We start from the raw sequence: 13,755 nt of genomic DNA, 5'->3' as shown, positions 1-13,755 counted from the left end.
CCCAGCAGTTCTGTCCTGCACAAGGGCCACCCAGCAAGGTCCAGGTTCATAGTCCTCTGATTCAGTTGTCACCTACATTCTGGGGCACAGACCCTTGTGATTGCATTTGGACAGGAAATCCTTGAGGTAGGCAAGGCTTCCTAGGAAAGAGCCTATTTGAGGTTTCAAAGAAAATCAGACCAGCCCCCTCCAGATTCTCCTGGGCTGATCCTAGACATGGTCCAGCTCAGGCGATTTCTTCAGACTCAAAGACTAGGGATCTGGATTGGCTTGGGCCAATGCCCCCTCACCCCAAATCACTCACACATAAACCCTAGGGATTTCCCACCAAGAAAGAATCCTGAGATCTGGAGAAGATGAATCTATTGTGAGGAGGGAAGCTTAGGGCAGGAGATGGGCTGGACAAAGCCATTTTCCTAGAAACTACGAATATAATGAAGTTGCAAAAAACATTATTATCCAGGAAATAAACATGCTGCTGCTCTTCAGCATCCTCTCAGGAAAACAACATATATCTCAAAAGTGGGCCCTTTTTTGCCAGGCGAGGTGTCTCACGCCTGTAATCCCAACGGCTTGGGAGGCTGAGGCAATGGCAAGGTGCTAAGCAACTCAATGAGATCATGTAAATAAAATATAAAATAGGGCTGGGGATGTGGTTCAGTGGCCAGATGTCCTTGAATTCAATCCCCAGTATCCTTCCCCCCAAAGCAGGCCCTTCTTCCTGATGGAATAGCTCAGTGTGCCCTAGAGGGGGTCTATCTGGTGGGAAGTAGGTGAGGCATGGGCTTCATCAGGAGGACACAGGAGAGCAGTGCAAGGTGGTGCAGGGTCAACAGCTACAAGAATTTGGATGGGATGGAGTGAGGGACAGGAGTGGGAACTAGAGAGAAGGATCTACGGTAGAAGCACCAAAAAAAATGACCAAGCTGGACCCTTGCAGGAACAAGGCCCATGGCTGGCAAGACTCATGCTAGGACAACAGCCGCCGCTAGTGTTCAAGTGCATATCATTGGCCTGTCTGCGCCAGCTGCATCTACCTCCACAGTCCAGACCTTGGTAGTGGTCAGCAAAGCTCCAACCAAAGTTCATGTGTCTGAGTGGGACAGTGGCCAAGTGGGTCAACAGTGCAGAGAGACATGAGCTATGGCAGGAGGGACGTGTGGGAGGAGGAGAAGCACAGCCTTCTCCAGAGTCGTGGAAACACTGAGGGAGTAGGCTGTGAGGGTGTACCATGTCACTGACTTGGGAGCAGAAGTCACTCCATTTGTATTAATACTTGAGTGTTAAAGGAAAGAGGTGACCCTTGGGAGACTGAGAACACCCCAGAAGTGGACACAGCAAAAACCACAGTCTTCTACTAAGAATGAGTGGCCCTGGGCACTTTGCATATAATATACACTGGCATGATAGCCCTAGCAGGGAGGCAGTAGACACCCATTGTACAGATACAAACTCAGGATCTGAGAGGGTATGTGACCCATCCAAAGCCATAGTTATTAAATGTGGGAGCCTTGACTCTTAACTGCTATCCCATCAGCTCCGGAGCAAAGTTTCCTTGGCCAGGCACTGAGAAGGGTCTCAGTTAGTGTCAGAGGACAGGAGCATGAGATCAGGCCTCTGTAAGCATTCTCCAGCTTGGTCACCTCCATGGCACACTCTCTCACTTCTGAGGAGACTGAGGCCTGAAGAGGTGAAATAACTACTCTGAAGTCACACAGTTCCTTGGCAGTTGAGCCAGGCCAGAATTCAGGGCAATAAAACTGTTCTGAATTGCAGAGTGGTGGGGCCCCTCCCCATCAATCTGTCACAGTCACCCCAGTTCCTCTGGTAGTTGTGAAGTTGTTTTCTCAGACCCTCCCCCACCCCACACACCTGTTGTTTTGGGGGGCTGGAAGCAGAGTCCTCTGAGCAGGATGCTGGCCCTTGGTCCTCCCCCACAGCCCATGATGGTCGGTTCCCCCTCCCCTGCTCTGGCCCCCAAGGGACCCCCGGTCTCTGGTTTTCGTCAGGCCTGAGACGCTGGTGGGATTGATTTATGAGAGTAGCCCTCCCCACAGCTTGCCCTGAGCCCTGGGTCCTCCTCCCCCTTTCCTCCTCTTCCTCCCCAACTCCTCCCCTGCCTGACTGCCTGCTCAGTTTTCCACAGAGTCAGGATTTCCCTGGGGCTGGGGGGCTCCAAGCCAAGAACAACACAGGACCGGTTCCCCTGCCTCTCCTGTCCCTCTCCAGCTCACTCACCCGCCCCAACAGCCCCCCCTCAGTTAAGAGGAGGGGTTGAGAGGAGATGTCCAGCCCGATCCCCCCAAAAGTCCAGAAGCAAGGTTCCTCCCACCAGGAGCCCAGCCGACCACCCCTCATTCCCTGAGCTGGGCCTTCATCCAGGGCTCTGCTGGGAGGTATGCAGAGGACTTGGGAAGTCCACTCTGGGGTCAGGGGAGGACAGAGAATCCTGAGAGCTCACTGATGTGGGTGGGGGACACTGAGAGTAGTGACCAAGAGTGAGATCCACTTTCTGAGGGGGTGGGTCAGAGAAGCCCCTGGAGATCCATAGGGAAGGGAAAGAAGAGAGGATTCCAGAAGCCTATACTAGGGTGGGAACTATAGAGACCCTCACACTGGAGGTAGTGGGGAGAAGTTCTCCTCGGGATGGTTAATGGGCTCAGGGAAGAGTGAGGAAGAGGTCCCATTCCATCTCTGTCCCCTCTCCTTGGCAGGGACAGGAAGTAGGAATGCTCACGTAGAACAAAGGCAGATCCCTACTCGATGGAGGAGTATTTGAGGAGCAGTTGCCAGACAGACCCTTGGGCTGGGATCAGAGGAGGGGGTGGTTCAGGCTGGACAAGGTCCATCAGGGCTTCAGTCTGAGTTTTACTTTGACCCAGCTGTGAGACTTAGTTTTGGCCTTTGAGTCTAGAAGAGAAGGAATGGGGCTGGGGTGGCCCAGGAACACCACTTCCTTCCTGAGAAGAGGCCCAAACATCCAGACCACTATGGGCAAACGGACATCACTTCTCCCTAAAGGACAGCACTTCTCCCTAGAAAGAGCTCCCTGAGGCTCCGGGGCAGCCAGCTCCACAGGAAGCTCACACCAAAGGAATAGCCTTCTGTCCTGTGCCTCCCCGCCTCTGGGTCTGCCCCCAGCTGCCTCCCCGCCCCTCATCACACAGGCCTTCATCCCTCTCAGGCATGAACCCGAGTGACCCCTCCAAGGTTGCCTCTCACACAGCAGCTCCTTTGATGGGATCTAAAGGCCTGGGTTTTCCTCCATGTTGCTCCTGCCTGGGCCCTGCAGTGAATCCCGCATGGCTTACCCCTCCCCCATTTCTGATCTATGTCTGTCCCCAGTTCTGACTGGAGAGGAGAGACATTCTCTAGACGGTCCTGGGCAGCTTTGCCCTGTTGGAGGCCCGCAGACACCTTCCCAGTTAGGTCAAGAGATGAGAAGCCATTATTTAAGGCATATCCAGAAACCTCAGAGAGTGACTCCTCCCCTTCTACCTCTCCAGCCAAGTTCATCCTTGGACCCTTGGCTTAGCCCAGAGCCTGAGACTTAGAAGGGAAATTTGAATGAATTCTTGGTAAGATGGAGATCTTTCAGGGACAGACATAGAGCAAGAATAGGACAAGGACAAAGATGTGACAGGGTCACAGCCCTAGAAGGTGTCAGTGTTAAACTAGGTCCCTTCCCCCCAGAACAGGCCAGATGGGTGGCTCTGGCACCTGGCATCTCCCTCCTCATTTATGGCAAGCAGCCTACAGGGTGGCTAGAAAGGGGAACAGGGATGGTTGTCCCTTTTACCCATCAACAGCCCAAGCCTGGGCTCCTTGGGGGGGGGGGAGGCCCACATTGGAGTCCTGTCAACCCCTCCCCCGATCAGCCAGGGCTCAACCTCCTCCACTCCCCTGTACACCAGCCCCAGGCCAAATCTGGCCAATTTGTTCTGAGACAGGGTTCTGGTTTCATAGCCTCATTTGAATGATTTCCAACCAGAATTCCTGCCTCCTCCTCTGTGCAGCTCTGCCCTCCCCTCCCCCCAGCCTCCCTCCTGTCTTGGCCAAAGCTGGTGTGGAAGGAAAAGGAGTAACCCCCACACACAACTGAAATGACACCGGCTGCCCCCTTCTTCCCCTGGGCACTTCAGGCCTCCACACTGCTCTCCTCAGGCAGCCCCCAAAGAGGTCCCTTGAGCTGGCCTCTGAGCTCTGTCTGAGAATGTGGAAGCTTGGGCTCTGCTAGCTGTCCCCTCTTTTTGCCTCAGTCACACTACCTGTGCCAGCAGCAGATGATGTTCTAGAGCTGAGCCCAGCTCAGAGCTGTGTCCACAGTACAGCTTAGCTGACAAAACAGAGCTGATCTTACTGGAAGTCATTCTGTTAACACATTCTCTATCCCCCAGGAGGCAAAAAAAAAAAAAAGCTCTTTCAGATACCTTAGGAAGGGGATCAAGAGGAAGCTGCCCTTAGGCACAGCCAGACTTGTGAAAAAAAATTACAGGCAGCCCCCAGGGCACAGTTTCATGCTTCCTAACACTTCTTAGGACAGACAGACCTAGCAGAATTCCCCATTCCCCCACCTCTTTCCGGATACCACATCTTGACCCAGAGTCAGACCCCCACAGGGTAGGAGGTGTCTCTTCTCCAGGCCCTTTGCCCAAAAGGCAAAAAAAAAAAAAAGTCTCCCTTTGTTTACAAAAGAAGAGCAGGAAGCCTAGAGATATTTAGCAAATTGTCTAAGATCACACAGCCTGATAAAAGCAGGGACCACGAACCTGTGTGCCCACGGCAGGACTGGGTTAGTGAGGAGGGCACTCCTCAGCCCAGGAGGCCTGGCCCTCCTCCCTCCTAGGGGCTGCTGAGCAACCATCTGCGAAAACCTCCCCTGGGAGGTGATCCCAGAGACGGGCCAACAATCTGTTCTACTGTTCAGGTGTGTCATTTCCTGAGCCCTCAGGTGGGGGCTGGGTGGGTATGGCCCTGTTGGCCTGTTTCAGCATCTTCCTTTCGCACATGCAGAGCTGCGGCTGCTGGCCCAGAGCTACACGTGGGGCAGGAGCCCTGGGGCTGAATCAAGCCCAACAGTACCCCAGTCTTCCCCAGGTGGTGTGGACTTCTTTCCTTCTCTTGCAGGCCCTTGTGGGGTCCCTGTCTTTAAGACACCCTCCCTAAGTGACTACTCTAGCTAGGATCAGACACCCTAGGTTCAAATCCATTTCTATTCTTATCAGAAATGTGATCTTACCCAAGTTACTTCTCTGAACTTCATTTTCCTTATCCGTAAAATGGGATAATAAAGCCATCCTTGCAGGGTTGCTAGGGGGACGACCCTATCTAAGAAGTCCAGTGTAAGAGGCGGTCATTCACTTCATCTAGTTCAAGGCCAGTACAAGCCCAGTTGAAGAGAAGAAAGTGCCCCCAGCTGAATCAAAAGTCCAGCTATTCAATACTGCAGATATCTGAGACTCAAGGCAAGCTTCCCCACCTCTGTTCCTGTAACTGAAAACATGTCAACATGGTGGAGATAAAATTGGACAAGAGAGGTGAAAGCAAACATCAGGGGAGAAAAAAGGTACAAATCCCAGCTTCTAGTTTCCTTTAGTCCGAGTGGGTCTAGCTGCGGGGGAAGCCAGTTCCTGAGAGGAGGAGGAGCCCTCTCCTTTCGTCTTCTTTCCTCTTAGGGCCATTCTGGGGTCTTCATGACTCATTCCCCACAACAAGCAGCTCCTTTTTGTTTAGCACAGAGCTGGGTGCCCTGCCTACTGGCGCCTGGCCCAGAGAGGGAGGGTCAGTTGGCTAGGGGGAGGGCTCCAAAGCTAGCTCCCACCCCATCTGCACCCTGATGCTACTTCCTCCTGCTCAGGTCTTGGGAAATCTCCAAGGACCTGAACCTGTGGGGACAGGAAGCAGGAGGGAGCTTCTCAAGAAGGGTTCCACAAGGCTGTGTTGGTGCCCAGAGGCTGTAGAGGCTCTACACCCATGATGTCATCAGCCACCCCACCAAACCCACACTTCTTTCTACACAGACACAGAGCAGAGTTTCCTTACTTTATTCTCCCCCAATGAAATCTACATATTTTATTATTTCTAGAAAGCATTTATGTTTTCTTTGCATCTTCTTGTTTCATTCTCTCAGTGACCATGAAGGTAGTTATTATTAGTTCATTTTACAGGTGAGGAAAGTCAGAAAGGCTGAGTGAATTGCCAAGGTCACATAGCCCCTGCGTAGCAGCTGAACTAAGGACCTGCAATGGGATTGATCAGACTCAGGGCTGGGGGTTGTCACTACCTCTATTCCAGGTTTCTAACTCAGCAAGGCCTCATTTCTATCAGCCTGTCTGAATGCTACTTCCTGAAACCCCCATCTGTATGGGAATAGATACAGCTTTCCTGCCAGCCCAACAAAATACCCTTCCTTGACTTACCACTGTGCTCCTACCTCTTTCTGGGGTGCCTATTAGTTTTCCACTCCAATTCTGGCATCTGCTTAGGTCCTGAGGGTCCAGGATTAGGACTATCAAAGGGACTACAACAAGGGACAGGGGCAGGAGCCCCCAAAATCACCGCTTGCTTTTTTTCTAGACTGGTTGTTTGAAAGTATTTTTCTTGTACATCAAGGCAGAAGAGCAAGAAAGGAATCAGAATGGCCAGAAACCATCCTAGGATATCTCTGTACAGGAGGAATAAGGACAAAGCTTTGATGCCTGGCTATGGGAGGGGCTAGGAGAGGGCAGGGCAGTCTATGGAACAATGTGGAAGAAATGTCTAAGAAAACGCATAGAAATACCTAGGGAAAGGGCAGGGACTCTAATTTGTGACTTTTCTTATTTTTTTATGGATCTAAATATAGAAATCCATTCCTTAATTCATCCAAGGACCTCAATATCCATTCATCCATTCATCCACATATCCACTCATCCATCCACTTACTTATCCATTCATCCATCTAATCATTCATTCATCTAGTCATCCTGCCATCTAATCACCCAATTATCTATCCATTCATTCATCCTTTTATTCATATACCCATTGTCTATCCATCCACCATCCTACCATTCAGCCATCTTTCCATCCATTCATCTATCCAGGTACCCACTCATTCATTCATTTGTCCACTTGTTCATTTATCTATCTTCTCATTTATGCTTGTGTAGTCATTCGTCTTTCCATTCCTTCATCCATCCTTCTATTCTCCATCCATTCATCTATTCTTCTATTTATTCGTGTATCCCTCCCTCCTTCCCTTCATTCATCCATCCCATGGAATCCACCCATGAAATACCTCATCCCTACACCTGCTTGCTTATATTTTCATTCATCCTACCACTCATCCATCCACCCATTCATTTACTTATCTCTTTTCTATTCATTCACCTACATGTCATCCATTCATCCCACCATTCATATACTATCTCCTCACATCCATCAACTTATTCATCTATTAGCTCATTTATATTAAGTGAAATCCTGAAGTTCTTAGCACAGTGTCTGGCACTTTAAGTATTCAATGATGATAATTGTAGTTCTTATGGCAAGATTTCATGTGAGAAGGAGAATCATGTGGGAGTACAAAGCATCAGCTCTGGAGCTAGACTACCTGGATTCAGATATTGGCTCTGCCATTTGCTAGTTCTGTGACTTGAACAAATTACTTAACTTCTCTTAGCTGAACTTTCCTATCTGTAAAATGGAAGTAGTAAGACTACCGACCTCACAAGTTGTTCTGAAGGGTAGATGAACCACTACATGCAAACATTTAGAATGATGCCTGGCACCTAGTAAGCACCCAACACCTTATTATTATCATCCATCCCTCCATCCGACAGCCATTTATAAGCTCCTGTCTTCAGATCCTAGCACATTTTCCTGGGGAAGAGGGCTTATAAAGACATGGGACCTCCTTCAAGAAGTGTCCATCAAGACAGAGGAGACATACAGGAACATTTACCATAGAGAGGTGTAAATAATGCCTGTAGGGATGATCAGGAGGCATTAGGCCTACCTCAGCCTCTAGCTACTCTTCTCTCTGCAACTCTCCTGAGCAATCCTGCCCACTGTTTGAATTTCTTCCCTGGCCCCCATACTATGCCTGCTGTCCCCAACTTGGACACCATGCCTGAGCTCCAGATCCACATATGCTTCTTGGGCATCTCTCCTTGGCAGCTTCAGACTGGACTCATTGTTCCTCTTCACACATACTCTTCCTTCTAGACTTTCTGTGTCCACAAATGGTGTCAAAGTACACCCAAGTGCCATTCCCCAGGCTTAGACATCTATCATCTCTCTCCTCCTACACTTCTGTCACTCAGCAGGAGTTGCTCCTTACCTTTGCAAGTGTCACACATGTCACCTCTGAAGCACCTCCTCCTCACCCCACCTTATTACCCTTTACCAAGGCTGTGGCATCTCCCTCTGCCTTCCTGCCACCATCTCTACATCTGCTGTCGCATCACACTCCGCTTCCCAAAACACTGTTCTTAGGATGCCACTCTCCTCAAAATCCATCAGTAACACCTGGAATATTCCTACACCACCCTGTTGCTTGTCCTTTTCCTCCACTGGCTGGGTGAGGTAGTGCATGCCTATAATCCCAGTGGCAGGAAGATTGTGAGTTCAAAGCCAGCCTTAGCAACTTAGCGAGTCCCCAAGCAACTCAGGGAGATCTTGTCTCTAAATAAAATATTAAAAGGGCCTGGGGATGTGGCTCAGTGATAAAGCACCCCTGGGTTCAATCCCCATTCCAAAAAAAGAAAAAAAAGTAAGTAGAGGGGGCCCATCAGGGTTGCAGGGTTGTATACACCTGTGATCCAAGCAACTCAGAAAGCTGAGGCAGGAGATCACAAGTTCAAGGCCAGACTCAGTAATTTAGTGAGACCCTCAGCAACTGAGCAAGACCCTGCCTCAAAATTTTAAAAAATAAACTAAAAAGGGCTGGGGATGTAGCTCAGTAGTAAAGCACCACTGGGTTCAACTCTCAGTAGCTGCCACCCCATCCCCAGCCCTGCCAAAAAATAAAAATAAAAATGGTAAATGAAGAGGATGTTTGGAGAGCAGTGGCTGGGGGTGGTGCTGGGGTGGCTGTCAGGGAAGGAGTGGTAAGGTGTGTGGGAAGTGGTGATTTGGGGAAAGCCAGCTCCAGTACCCCCCACATTCCCACTGACATGCCCTTTCTTGGTCCCCTTGGTCAAGGACCACCTCTCTTATCTGCCCCAAATTCATCCCCCACCCCCAAGGGAGAAGGGTTCAGGAAGAGCTGTATCCTGCCTCTCTCTTTCTTTGTCAGGCCAGGGCAAAGTAGAAAAGGGGGTCTTCCTCAGCCCCCAGCAGTCAGGGGTAGGGCAGCCACCTCTGAACTGATGTCACAGCATGCTTCCAAACAGATCCTGAGTCTGTTTTCATTCCTGCTTCATGAGATGGGAATAATTAATGAGAAACAGAGAAAGGCAGGGAAGGGAAGTGGAGGGTGAGAGCCTGACTGCCCTGGGCACCCATTCCCAAGTCAGAATCTTGTGCAGTTCCTGAGCTACACTCCTGACAAGTGCCTTTAGCACCTGCCTTCCCAGCTCCTCTCCCCTCTCTCGCCTCCCCTCCTCTTCTCTTCTCTTCTTTCTCTCTCTTCTCTTCTCTTCTCTCTCTCTCTCTCTCTCTCTCTCTCTCTCTCCTTTTTGAAAGAGGAAAGCTGAGGCAGCCCTTGAACATGTGTGCAGAGCCCACTCCTGCAGGTGGGCATCATTCTGAAGTGGCCTAGGAAGGAAGAGCCTGGGTGTGCCATTCTGATGTAGCACTTCTGGGTTCCCCTGAACCCCATTCCAGGTTATCTTGATATAGTGGGAAGGACACAGAGCTGTGGCTAGGTAAGGCTGAATTTGAATTTGAGTTTTGCCAGAAGCTGCTTCTTTAACCTTAGCAAGGCATTTATCCTCTGAGTGCTTCTACAGGAAGGGGAATTCAAAGCATCATGTACTCAGAAACCCTATGGACAAATGTGCCATGAAGCAGGGACGAAGAAGACAGGGTGCTATCAAAGCAGTAACATAGAGATTGCCCAAAGAACTCTCTGGAATTGAAGAACTGCTAGAACTAGATGACCAAGACTGGTGCTCAGGGATATAAGACATGCTGGGGATGAATTACAGGGAAGGGCCATGTTCCTTCCTTATCCTTATGGTATGTGGACACCTTGCCTGCCCTGCTCTCCTGTTCCCTGGGCCTTATGCATATTACTCTTGCTCCTCTTTTGCTAACTCTAACATAAACTCCAAGGCTTAATCCAAGAGCCACCTTCTCAGGCAGCTTTAATTGACAGTATTCCCAACCTAAGTTCTTACCTTATAGCACCTGTATTAGTTTTTATAATCCATGTCCCATCTGAGCTGTGCACCTCATACACCTCCAGGTGTGTGGTGTAGCCGGCTCATCCCCTTGTCTTCAGATCCTTACACTGGAGCTGGTTTTCAGACGGGCCCAATGAAGATGTGTTGAATAAATGAATGAGTGAGGGAGTGAAGGAAGCTATGCGCAGGGTCCGACACCAAAAGGGGTCTTGATAGTAATGGGGGCCTCAGCTCCCTCTGCTGGGCATCAGATAACTGGTTACAGAGCCCCCATCCCTATTCAAGACTAGTTCATGTCCCACAGGACTCAACTTTTTAGCTGTAGCATTTACTTTGACTTGTAATTATATTTAAGTCATTGTATAATGATTTGAATCACATCCCTGTCCCCTGTTAGACTTTAAGCTCTTGTAAGCATCAGCTCATCTTGCTCATCACAGTATTCCTAGTGCCCAGGACAGTGTCTAGCACATAGTAGAAGTCTGGTAAATATCTCTTCAGAGATGAGTGAATATTCCTTCAGCAACTTGCCCTTAATGAGCTTGAGAATTCTCATTGCCTTCAAACCACCCAGACCCCAGCAGCCCTATCCTAGGAATTGGGCTAAGCCGGCATCAAAATGTCCAGCATCCCCATGGGGGGGACATATTTCTTTGCTCTTTTTGTTTCCTCCCCCTCTTCCCTTTCAGAGGGAGCCCCTGACCTCTCCCTTTCAGAGGCCTGAATGGGGTTGGTAGATTCCTCTGAGTGCCTTGGTTTATTTGGTTCCTAATACATGCCAAGCTCTTCAGCATTTTCCTATCTGTTTCTATATTTTGTTTAAAGTTCATGCTAATAAAAAAATAGCTGACATTTTTAAGCACTGACTACCATCTGGGCATATGCTTTACATGTATTAACTGATTTAACACTGGTAACAGTGTCATGAGATAGAAATGATTACTATACCTTTTTATAGATGAAGGCACTGAGACAGAGGGGTCAACCTGCAAGGTCATAGATTAGAAAGAATAGAGCTGGGCTTTGAACCCAGGTCTGTCTGTGCTCTAAATCTGCAAACCTTCCTACAGCATTACCCCAGCTGCCCCAGATCTCCCTGGTTCTAATCCAGGGTCTGGCTACCCAGGTTTAGATCTCAGGTGGAGTGAGGGAAGGGCGGCAGAGGAGCAGCTCCCCCTTAACACCCTCCTCTCACCCACTGGCTTCCCTTTTTAAGCATTAACTTAGGAGATTTAATTTTCTGCCCCCAGAGCATGTAATTAACCAAGACTAGACAGACAAAAAAACCTCATTCCCTTTCACCCTTATCTGCTGTCAGGAAAGCCAGACCTTTCTGGGGTGCTCTGCTCTCTTTCTTCTTCCTGGGTTATAGAGTTAGGAGATGGCTTTTCTCCTTCCTTCTTTGCATCCTTTCTCCCATCTTTTCTCTGTCACAGGAAATTCTCAGGATACATGGATTGGGAGGTGGGACGGAGGGGGTGATGGAGTGATTGAGGACAGTGAGCCTGAGTAAGAGAGGTGGTCCTGGGCTCGTTGATTAAGTGTATGTGCCCCTGGCTGCTGATTCCGGGTAAGTGGCAGGAGAGGGGTGCGCATGAAAGGGCAGACGACTGCACACACGAAGGAGATACATGGCGTGCCTACAGGACACAAATCCACAGAGCACCTATACACCCTGGGGTCTGGGCTCAAGATGTCCCTCGAGATCTTCAGCCTGGGGAGCACGAACCAGACTTCTCCCTCCTGGGCACCCTCCTCAGATGACGCTCAACGACCACGATCGCGCCCTCCCTGCGGACCCAGTAGGGGGCGATGTCACACCTCTGCCCGTAGAGACCCTCACCCCAGCATCTCCGCGCTTGGCACCCAGATTCTCGCTATATGGTCCGAGTAATGAGATAGGACGGTGATGGAGTCACTCTAGGAGAATGGGCCACGGATCCTTCACCTAGCCCTGAGTCTCAGGAGTGGGATTGGATAGGAGCAGGAGCTGGGCGCACCCTCTCCCCTTTATCTGAGTCCTTAGCTGGAAATGCACAGCGGGGTGTGCCGGACGCCATTCAGCTCCTTGTCCCCTCCCCAGGCAGCCGCAAACACCTCGAGCTGTTGACAGCTCCGGCGCCTGGGCCCAAGGGCGACCTCCGGCCCTGCATGTCCCCTACTGGGAGAAGGAGGAGGCCTCCGCGGAAGGGTTCCTGCCCATCCCCCCTCCCGGAGCCTGGGGGATGCCGAGCCACTGGGCTCCTCCCCCGGGCCGGCCACTGCCTCGCAGCGCTGGGCTCCGTGGGGGGAATGCTAAGGAGGCGGCGGCGAGAGCGCGCGGCAGGGTTGCCTAGGGGCGGGGGCGGCCGGGCAAGCCCTCGCCACCAGTCACCCGGCTGACGCGTCTCCCGTGGCAGGACAGAACCCGCAACGTCGCGACGCCGCGAGGCCTCATTGGCTTGGTCTCTTGCACCCGAAAGGGCGATCGTGTGTTTCGAGGTTTAGGGCTCCGCCACCCTAATTAGAATCTCCCCAGGAAGCTCTGTCTGGAAGCGACCGGGGAGATGGGCGGGGCCGCCACAGTGAACCTCCCGCCTAAGTGGCACAGCGTGTGTCTATGCCTCTAAGACTACCACGTCCCGCCCAGCGACACTCCAATTTAGGATATGCAGGTATCTCGGAAACCTAAACCTTTCCACGCCCACCAAGACATACAGTCCAAGGGCTCCTCCCGACACCGAGATGACTGCAGCTGCCTCCCCTTCTTTTGTTAGTTGGTCCAAGGGGCCGGTGGCCGCCCCCACGCTTTCTCCTTTTGGCTTCCCGAGACTGTTTTCCTAACCCTCTTCCTGGCTTCTGTTATTTATCCCTGAACCTTTCAAGTGAGCAGGCAGCCTCGGTGGGAATCCCAGCCTCCGCCTCACTTACTGGCTCAGGACTTCTGACAAGTTACTTAACCTCTCCCTTTCCTCTTCTGTAAAAAGGAGACAAAAATACTTCCTTCCCAGGCTGGATCGTTGTGAGATTAAACAAGATCCGGGTATAATTGGGGCATTTAGCCCTGTGCCTGGGCATAGTCAGTGCTCCATGAAGAATAGCCAGGTTTCTTGTTTTCCACCTGTGAATGTCAGTGGCTCACTCCCCTTTGTTCTTGGCCAGTGACCCTGGGAATTGATCAACACACCCCCCTTCTGGCCACTCCTTCAGCCACAATGGGTGTGAGAGGAATCTGTAAAACACCATCTAGACTTAGGTGTCTGCCCCACCCAAGGAAGGCCGGGGCCTTAGAAGGTGCAGCTCTGGAGGAGTTTGCCCTCCAGGCCTCTGCACCACTTCTGAGAAGTCAGCTAGATGATCAAAACAATGAGGCAAAAGAAACTGGGCTTGGAAAGGCCTGGATCTGGTCTCCCCAAGACTGGGGGAATGGTGAAGGGATTAGAAGCCA

This window comes from Marmota flaviventris, chromosome 8 (genome assembly GCF_047511675.1).
Source record: "Marmota flaviventris isolate mMarFla1 chromosome 8, mMarFla1.hap1, whole genome shotgun sequence".
NCBI classification, from domain to species: domain Eukaryota; kingdom Metazoa; phylum Chordata; class Mammalia; order Rodentia; family Sciuridae; genus Marmota; species Marmota flaviventris.
Note: the sequence above shows the minus strand (reverse complement) of the source record.